We start from the raw sequence: 10,004 nt of genomic DNA, 5'->3' as shown, positions 1-10,004 counted from the left end.
TTTGGTCCAAATCATCTCTTGAATGTCAGGGGGCTATTGACTGTGATTAGTACAAGCATACAAGCAGGTTAGATATTTTTTCCTCCCTTGACTAGTAATACTTTTCTTGTGATTTTGTTTGAACAATGTTTGCTTTTGCTAGTGTTGATGGAATTTCTTTCTGCAGCAGGTCCTTGGTCTCAGAGATTCAAAGAATAAACCCAGGGAGCACAGAGATCAGTGGTAAGATAGAATTTATTAGATAGAAAGGAATAGAGAAGCAAGGAGAGGCACCAGAGCCTTTGGCAGAAGAGAGAAGACCCAAGTGGGAATCCCCCATGCAAGTTTTTGTCTTAAGAGTTTTATACTGTTTTATACCTGACCAGGACTTGAAAGACTTCAATGTTGTTTAGCGACTGAATGAGTGTATTAACAAATGATTGCAGTTTCTCCAGTTCTGGGAAAAAGCAGAAGTTCTACGCCTAAAGAGACCCATGAAATACTAGAACAACTACTTTCCTCCTGTCTTGCTTGTATTCACAGAGTATAGTTCAGAGAAAAAAAGTCTGCTTAGACCTGGAAAATGGGGGTCTTTGTCCAGCCCTGAAAGAGGGAAACTTCGTATCATTAGCAACATGATTTGGCAACACGTGTATATTTGTGTTTTTCTAGATGACATTTAGTAAGACTTCATGTTTTTTCTTTTTCAAAATTTTCTATCCTTATGTTGACTTGTGATCAAAATAATTCTACTAAGATTTTAAAACCAGAGTCCTGCTTCAAATTTTCCAGATCCTATCGTATTGTGTGTTAGAAAGATATTGATACAGGGTTTCCTCCTTCAGGGCTGGATAGGGACTCCCATTTTCTAGGCCTGGGCAAATGGCCTTTTTCCAGGCCACACTCTCTGAACCCAGCTGAGATCAGAGAAAAGCATGCTGACCATTATCTCATCTGGGCTGCCCTTCCTGAAGTGGAAAACATACACCCTGCTGCTTTATCTGGGAGAGGAACTGTGAGGACCACATGCGTTTGCTAATACATTCATCCCCTAAAACCTGGGAAGATGTTTTCTGTCTACTGGTTCCTGGCCAAGTGTGATTTCCATTCCCAAGACCCACCCTCTGCTCACAGGCAGTATATGAACCTCTAGACTAAAGACCCATGTGGGTTTTCCCTTTTTGGAAGTCACCCTCTCCACTGCTGGAAGCTTTGTTACTCTTCTTGGTTATCTTTCTTTCTGTGTCTTTTTTTTTTAATAAATAAACTTCCTCCTGTCCCTTATTTGCATGATCTGGGCTTTCATTCTTAACTCTCCAGACCAAGGACCCACCACAGAGAGAAAAATGCTGGTAACAAAATGGTTTGTTATTTGCTCAAAATTCTCTGATAGAAAAATAACTTGCACTTAATTTAACTTTTTCCTTAAAAGACAATGTGTCAGGGCCTGTGATCTGAAAATTGTTTTAACAGTCTAAACTCCATTTGATTTCCAGTCCTGTGCTCACATACAAATTAACGATTTCATTATCACTAGCTAATCTCTTCAAAAATCTTAAAATCAAAGATTCTTTTCTATAAAATCCACCTCTACCATGAAATCATCACAGCCAGCACTAAAGAACGTATTTGGCAATCTCTAGATCAAAGAAAGCAGCGGGTGTCAGAGGCATGAATGAAAACATTGAATAGGAGAAAGGCATTGACTGGAGTCATCTTGACCTTTTGCATTAATAAAGTCATTCTTCATTGTTATTTATATGTTTCAAATTTTGTGCCCAAATTTACTTTTTAATTTTGAAATTAAATTAATTAATTTAATTTTTACTGAGAACCATGCATTTTGAACATGTATGGTTGCCACTGTCATAAAGATTGTTTTACTTTGCTGCTGTGTCAGCCTCAGGTGATTGACAAAGCCTTTTATGGATCACAAATTATTATGTTGCCTTTTGCTTGGGGCTCGCTAGCCTTGGATGCTCTTTATTTTAAAACTGCACTTTCTCTAAGGTATCATACTCGTTGTCACTTGAAAGATGTGAGATCTATTTCATCTGATTCCTCAGCATTCTGTGTTAGTTTAATCATGTGGCTTCTGTCTTCATGATAACTTTAGAACATTGGTTCTCAATAGGAAAGTATTGCCCCTTAGAGAGCAATTGGAACTTGCTGGGTTATCATAGTAATTGGGACACTGCAGTGTTTATTATAGTAGGCAGGTAGAGGCAGGAGATATCAGGACCCTTCAAGGCAAGAGATAGCAAGATGAAGAATTTCTCTCATGGTCTGCATGACTTCCAAATATCTCAATGGTAATTCTTATAGCTTAAAAACATTTTATTAAGTATCTGAGCTTTGAAATTAACTCCTTTTACACATAAACCCAGATGTTTTTGTCTATTGTTTAGACAAAATGAAGGAAAAACATGTTTTATTGTTATTTATATTTTTTGGAATCTTATACCAAAAGTTATTTTTCAATTTGGAAAATACTATATTGAGAACAATTTATTTTTGAAATTTAGATTACTGATAGTAAAAAGTGGCTGTTTTTCATTTGTGGCTGACATATATAGGCTGACAATTTATAGGTGCAAACATATTATTTAAATATGATAGCATAGACATGTCTAAGCATTTAGACATAGAAATGCATGTTATTTGTAAATTAGTTTTCTGTTCTTTCTACTTAAGATTTGAGCTTCATATTATGCATTTTATTCCATGATAATAGAGGTAGCATCATAAAAAATTGTATTAAAGAAGATTGGATGTTGTGAAATTATCACTCTTTTACACAAAGTGAATTCATTTCGACAGAATTTAGAACAACAGCAAAGGATTTTGAGATATCCCTTTATTTCCATTTGTGTTTCAGTCCAAGACTCAAAACCAAAAAAAAAAAAATCAAAAACACCTCATTAGCTTTAAAAATAATCTATCCCAGGTGGCACCTGTGGTTCAAAGGAGTAGGGTGCCAGCCCCATATGCCAAAGGTGGTGGGTTCATAACCCAGCCCTGGGCAAAAACTGCAAAATAATAATAATAATAATAATAAGATAAAAATAAATAAATTAATTATATCTTATGACTGAATTGACTACAATTCATGGAAATATTAGCTTATTTCAGTGATCTCAAACTCAAAATCATGAGCTCAGTCCTTCTCACTATGTATTTTTGTGCTAGCAACCTGATTCCAAATTATTTTAATTTGAATGATTTTACATAAGGCACATTTAAAATACAATGGCATCAAGCCTGTTGGTGTATACCTGAGAGCAAAATGGTAGCTCACCTGTGAAATGAATGTGGTATATGTGTGTGTGTGTGTGTGTGTGTGTGCAACTTGCACAAAATTGGCTTCCAGTTTAAAAAAACTGAATCAGTTGCCAGTATTTAAGAATGAGCAGACTATACATGAAATAATCTGACTTCTGGCTAAAGCTGGTAAAAAGAGAAAACAGAAGAACTGGTAACACCAGATCTTCATTTCCCCGTGGCAACAGCTATGCAGGGCTGAGAACTGCCTATCTCCTTTCAGTAGGCAGCCCCTCTGTAGAGGGAAGGTATTTTTATTTATTATTTCTCTCAACTAGCCTGATTGGTTGATTTACATTATCTGCTAAATCCAAATGTGTAGGACCTTTGGCTTAAAAGGATTTAAAACTAACTATAGAAAGAGAAATAAAATAGTCCAAGTAATCTGAAATGTTAGAGGGCTAAAAAATATTAGGTCATATTTTATTATGAGGATATATGCTAATTATGAAAAAACAGTATTATATACTGGGTTGTAATGGGGGAAAATAAGAATAACAGGTTTACAGCCAGGGTCATGTATAATGTTAGTGTGACAGTTTTACCTGTATGTGGCTGCATACAAATAGTATTTCCTTTCTTAATCTCAGTTTTCTCATCTTTGAAAGCGGGATCACAAAACCTGAGAGCAGTGCACAACCCAACTACTCGGCTCATATCCCTGTGGGTCACGTTTTTCCCTATTGATTTTATGAATCTGTCCCACCCTCTGCCAGGTTCTGTGTGCTTTTGCTACCAATAGCCAGCAAAGGAATGTCCTTGGGCTACTGAAATCTATTTTGCCTGCAGATGAGAAGAGACAGAGTTACCTGAAAAATTACATTCCCCTTGGAGCTTCTAGCCAATGTCTGAAAACAGTAGAAATATGAAAGCTCAGATCTCTTATCTCAAGTCAGCAGAATTCTGAAGCATAATTTACACCTTAAAATTTCCCTGCAGATAATAGTAAAGCTACCCTCTACCCTTTTATTCTGACGTTGCTTCTTACTTGGCTTCCTCTCCTCTCTTGACTGGCACCTCTAGGTTCTCTTCCTTATTTTTTTATGTTACAGGGCAAACCTCATCTAAAGTTCTGATTCTGGAGAACCCCAACTAAAATACTGACTAGCTAACACTCACTGACATAAGATGAAATATCATGTGTGAAAATGGAATTTTAAATCTTCATAAAATGTTTTTCTTAAAAATCGTTTTACAATTTTAAAGGCAGAATCACAATCTCTTCCCATGCTCAAAACTTAAGAGAAAGAATTAACTTAAGAACAGTCTATTCACATCCTTTATATAATGAAAAAAACATGAACTCAGTGAAAGTCACAAAGTTGTGTTTTTGATGACAGCAGTGTCTCTTGTGTAACTAGTTCTAAATGGAACTCTGTTGATGTTATGACAATGGACATGACATTGTATTATCATTTTCTTTGGCTACATAAATTTTTTTAAAAAAATGTAGAGTAAAACAGACTCTTCACTTGTTTAAAAGACTATTTTTTTTTTAATTTCCAGCTAATGTGAGGTTACTAACAACCAAATCACAATATATGAATTTGTTAGGTAGGGTCCCTCTTATAGTTACGTCCTGCACCAAAAGATGTACCACACAACCCTACATTGTAGTCATGAGAGATGATCTCTTGTATTTCTGTGCTGTCTGTGGTTATTTCCCTTTTTTCATTTCTGGTTGGTGTTATTAGAGATTTTACTTTTCTATTTCTAGTTAATCTGGTCAGCTCGGCACCTGTGGCTCAAGTGGCTAAGGCGCCAGCCACATACACCTAAGGTGGCGGGTTCGAATCCAGCCCAGGCCGCCAAACAGCAATGACAGCTGCAACCAAAAAATAGCCAGGCATTGTGGTGGGCGCCTGTGGTCCCAGCTACTTGGGAGGCTGAGGCAGGAGACTCGCTTGAGCCCAGGAGTTGGAGGTTGCTGTGAGCTGTGGTGCCATAGTACTCTACCCAGGGGGACAGCTTGAGGCTCCTGTCTCAAAAAAAAAAAAAAAAATCTAGTTAATCTGGCCAATGGTTTATAAATTTTATTTATTTGTTTTTGAAGAACCAACTTTTTGTTTCATTAATTTTCTGAACAATTCTTTAGTTTTTAATTTTTTAGATTACTGACTTAATTTTTTTTTTCTTCTGCTAGGATGGGGAATGACTTGCTCTTTTCCATTTCCTTAAGGTGACTCATTAGTTGTTGATGTTTTCTCTTTCTGTTTTTTTTTTTTTTTATAAGCATCTAATGTGATAAATTTCTATCTTAGGACTGCTTTTCCAGTATCCCACAGGTTTTGGTAGCCTGTAGCTTCATTGTTGTCATGTTCAAGGAATTTAACAATTTCCTCCCTTGATCTCTTCCTTGACCCAACTTTCATTCCTCCTAAGTTTGTTTAGTTTCCATGCTTTTGTGTGGGGATGACCTTTTTTACTGCAATTTAGTTCCACCTTTATTATCTTGTGGTCTGAGAAGATACAAGGTATAATTTCAGTTCTTTTAACTTTGTTGAGGTTTGATTTGTATCTATTTGATCTATAATTTGTATCTATAATCTATTTGATTTGTATCTATAATCTATTTTGGAGTATGTTCCATGGAATGACAAGAAGAATCTATATTCCTTAGCTTTGGGATGATTTGTTCTGTAATGTCTATTAAACCCATTTGTTCTAGGGTCACATTTAAGTCCTTTGTACCTTTGTTTAGTTTTTGTTAAGTGAATCTCTCCAGTTCTCTCAGAGGGGAGTTAAAGTTCCTAGCTATTACAGTGTTATGGGATATCATATTATCAGATCAATCAAGGTCTGCTTCATAAATATGGGAGCATTTAAGTTGGCTGTGTAAATATTTAAAATTGAAACGTCCTCTTTTGTATTGTTCCCTTGACCAGCTTGAAGTGACCATCTTTATATTCCTTAACTTTATTTGCTTTAAATCTACTTGTATTTGAAAATAAGACTGCAACCCCTCCTTTCTTCTGTATTTTGCATGAAATACTGTTTTCTATCCCTTCACCCTGAGTCTTGATTTGTACTTCAGCGTTAGGAGTGTCTCTTAGAGACAGTATATGGATAATCTATGCTTTTTTATCTAATCGGCCAGCCTGAACCTCTTCAAGGAGAGGAGTGGAGAATTCAAGCCCTTAACGTTTGTTGACAGAATGGTTAAGTGTGATGGAGTTATATTCATCTTATTTTGTGAGAGTCCATTGCTTAATTTTATCCTTTGCTCCATAGTGGAAACTAGGGGGTTTGTTTGTTTGTTTTGTTTTTGTTGTTGTTGTCTGTTTTTGTCCTTTAGTTTCTGGGTGTTTACTTTGTTGGTGGTCCATTGTGATAGTCAGTGTTAAGAATAGATCTAAATATTTCTGGTGAAATTGGTGTTAATGTGGTGAGTTTCTTCAATGTTTTTATATCTGCAAAAGATTTGCTTTTTCCATCCATTTTGAAGCTTAGTTTAGCAGGGTACAGGATTCTAGGCTGAAAATTGTTTTGTTCGAAAAAGTTAAAAGTAGGTGACCATTCTCTTCTGGCTTTTAAAGTTTCAGTTGAGAAGTCTACTATTACCCTCATGAATCTTCCCCTGTAGGTCAACTGATGCTTATTCCTGGCTGCCCGCAGAATTTTCTCTTTTGTCTTGACTTTGGACAGGTTCATTACAATGTGTCTTAGAGGTGCTCTTTTTGTGCCCTCTAAAAGGAGAGCTCCGGAATCTTTAATGAAATTTGGGACGTTTTTATTTATGATATCTTCTAGCATGGCTTCCATTCCTTTGGGACATTCTTTTCCCTTTCAGTGATCCCCTCATAATTCATGTTTGGATGCTTCATGAAGTCCCGTAATTCTCTGAGTGAATGTTGTGCTTTCTGTCTCTTCTTTTCTGCCTATTTATCTACCTGGGTTAGGTTATGAACTTTACCTTCAAACTCTCCATGGTCTAACCTGTTATTGATACTTTCTACTGTACTTTTAAGTTTTCTGATCAATTCCTTCATTTCCTTAAGTTCTGCCATAGCCTTTCTATACTCTCCATACCTTTCATTCATTTTTTTTGGTTCTGTTTTTCCACTTTCTCACCAATTTCCTTTATTGTCTTTACCATCAGCATTTTAAATTCCCTTTCTGTCATTTTCTTTATTCTTTATAGGTGGAGTCCTTTGCTGTAGGTGTCTCATTGTCCCCGGGTGGGGGCTTGCTCTGTTTTGGTTTTCCATAGTGCTGGAATTTTTCTGTTGGTTCCTCATCAGGTGTGTTTTATTCTTGTTCATTACTTCCCCTACTTTTTCTTCTTGCTGCCTCCTTGGCTTTGAATTGTCTTGTCTTGTAGCTTAGGTATTGACATGGCCTCTTGATTGAAAGCCAACAGGAAGAGAAGAGTAAAGAGAAAGTAGTGAGAAAGAAGAGAAAATGAAAGAAAGAAAAGGAAAGAACAAAAACAAAACAACAAACAAGAAAGGGGAGTGAAAGAATATAACCAGAGAAAAGGGCAGAAGAAGGACAGAGAATAGAAAGAGAGCAACAGGAGAAATGGTACTGATTGGTCAGATTCTATGGCCACAGCTACAACTCCAGGACTTTGGGCTGCTGGGCTAGATAGGTCCTTCAAAATCTGGAGCTCTTTAACAGTCTACGCAATAGGAAGACTCCACTTCCACCAATTATAGGAAGAGAAAGAGAAAAAAAAAGTAAAATGAAAAGAAAGAAAAATTCAGCATTATGTTGCAGTGAGGACCTGCCAGTACTGACTTTCCAAAGGTCAAAGCTAGAAGAACACCTTGCACTGAAAACTTGTTATTTCCCTGAGCTGGACAACTGTCATAACCTCCCAGCCAGACCAATGCCATGACCCCCAACACTCAGAGAAAAGTAAAAATAAAAAAATAGATAAAGAAAATTAAAAATTCAGTTTTATAAGATAAGGTAAGAAAAAAAAAAGGATACCTTAGCTGTTGTATGAGAAATTCATGTGGGAAGGATGAACAAACTAGAAAAACTCAACCAAAAGAGAAAAACGGATAGAAATAAAGAAGAAAGAGAGAATAAATGGGGCTTAAGAAAATAAAAGAGAAGGTTCAGAATATAACCAACCATACCAAAACAAAACAAATGAACAAATACAATAATACCCCCCCCCAAAAAAAAAACAAAAAACAACAACCCCAGTAATAAAAAAAGAGGAAAGAAAAAAATTTTGGACACCAGGTGGTGCTATGGTGTTAGGAGTTGGGAAACACACACCCGACACCACTCTTTAGTTGTTCAGGACATTAGGTCTTTTCTTCCTGACTTAGTTGCCCTCAGTCAGCGCCTACTTGTCATTAGCATTGAGTCCCTAAAGAGTTGGGGTCTTAAAGCTCTCCCCAGAAATTTTGGAAGCATGTCTCACAGTGCCCCCTGACAACAATTCCTAGGGGTGTGGGAGCTGCTTAGGTCACCCCAAGAGTGGATGCCCGAGCTCATCAGATATGCCAGAGTCAGCTGTGTACTACAACCCTGGGGACTGTTTTTCCCAAATGACCTTCCCACAATGGTGGCCCAGCTAGCAGCCAGGATCTTTTCACAATGATGGCCCAGGTAATAGCCAATCTGGTGGGAGATCTACCCCACCAGGTATTCAAGCCCTGCTTCTGGACACCAAGTCTACCCACTCATCTAAGCCCTTCACCACAGTTCTGATGCGTGGTCCAGCCTCAAATCAAAATCTGCAGGACAGCCCCTTTCAGACTCCAGTCCCATGTGGGAGGGCTACTGACTGACTGACTTAGGGCTCATGTAGTCCAGCAGTGCCTCAATGTGTCCACAGTGTGATAACTCCATGTAGGTTCCCCAGGTCAGAGATGATTGGGATGTTTATCCCCCTGCCTTGCCAGGAGCAGCCTGGTAGGGACGTGTTTCTAGTCTGCCATCTTCCTGCCCTGTGAGGTAGATAATAATCTTGTGGGGTGAGTCCTGGGTCAATTTGTTTTGCTTTTATTGTTTTATAGTTTGTTTCCCAAGGCCACATTGCTTCTCAGTTCATTTTACACAGTGACTTCCTTAATCAAAAATCTGGAGTAGTGTTAGGTAATTAGAAAAGGCTCCCCTGGGAAGGAAGACAAGGTGGGATCTCCAACTACAAGATTATTTTTGAATTGCAAAGTCTCTCTCTCCATGTTTTCTGTATATTATATTTTTGTTTTATATTTGTCCATTCATCTTGGCTTCCACAATTAGACAAAAAGTGTGATAATACCTTTTTCTTGCACGGTAATGGAAATTTTAGCAGCAGACAGTGAGGACATCAGGTTTGTCAAATAAATGCATTTGATTATTTTGATCATGTATGAGTACATACTTGGCATTGGCAAATCTGAGAACTAAACTTTCCTTTCTCCAATAGGTATGAATTTAAATGGGCTAAAAAGAGGCACATTAAGCCTAAAATCAACAGTTACAGCTGTTTTGTTAATTTGATTGTTAACATGGTCAATCAGCATGTGTTTAATGATTCAAAAACAAACAATTAAAATATAAAGCATTCAGTTGAAAAACTACTTGTTTTGATACTAAATGATTTGTTAAAATCCCTTAAATTACTTACTTGTTTTAGAAACATAATTTTAGTGCAGACTAGTGGCTTGGTAAATTTCTCTTCTGTGCTCTTGCATTCAATAGAGGACAGTCTAATAAAAACTATACTGTGGTAAAGTTTAGCATCTTTTTGCTTTAGC

This window comes from Otolemur garnettii, unplaced genomic scaffold, assembly GCF_000181295.1.
Source record: "Otolemur garnettii isolate 467f Iridium unplaced genomic scaffold, OtoGar3 scaffold00162, whole genome shotgun sequence".
Classification (NCBI taxonomy): domain Eukaryota; kingdom Metazoa; phylum Chordata; class Mammalia; order Primates; family Galagidae; genus Otolemur; species Otolemur garnettii.
This window is presented reverse-complemented; position numbering follows the sequence as displayed.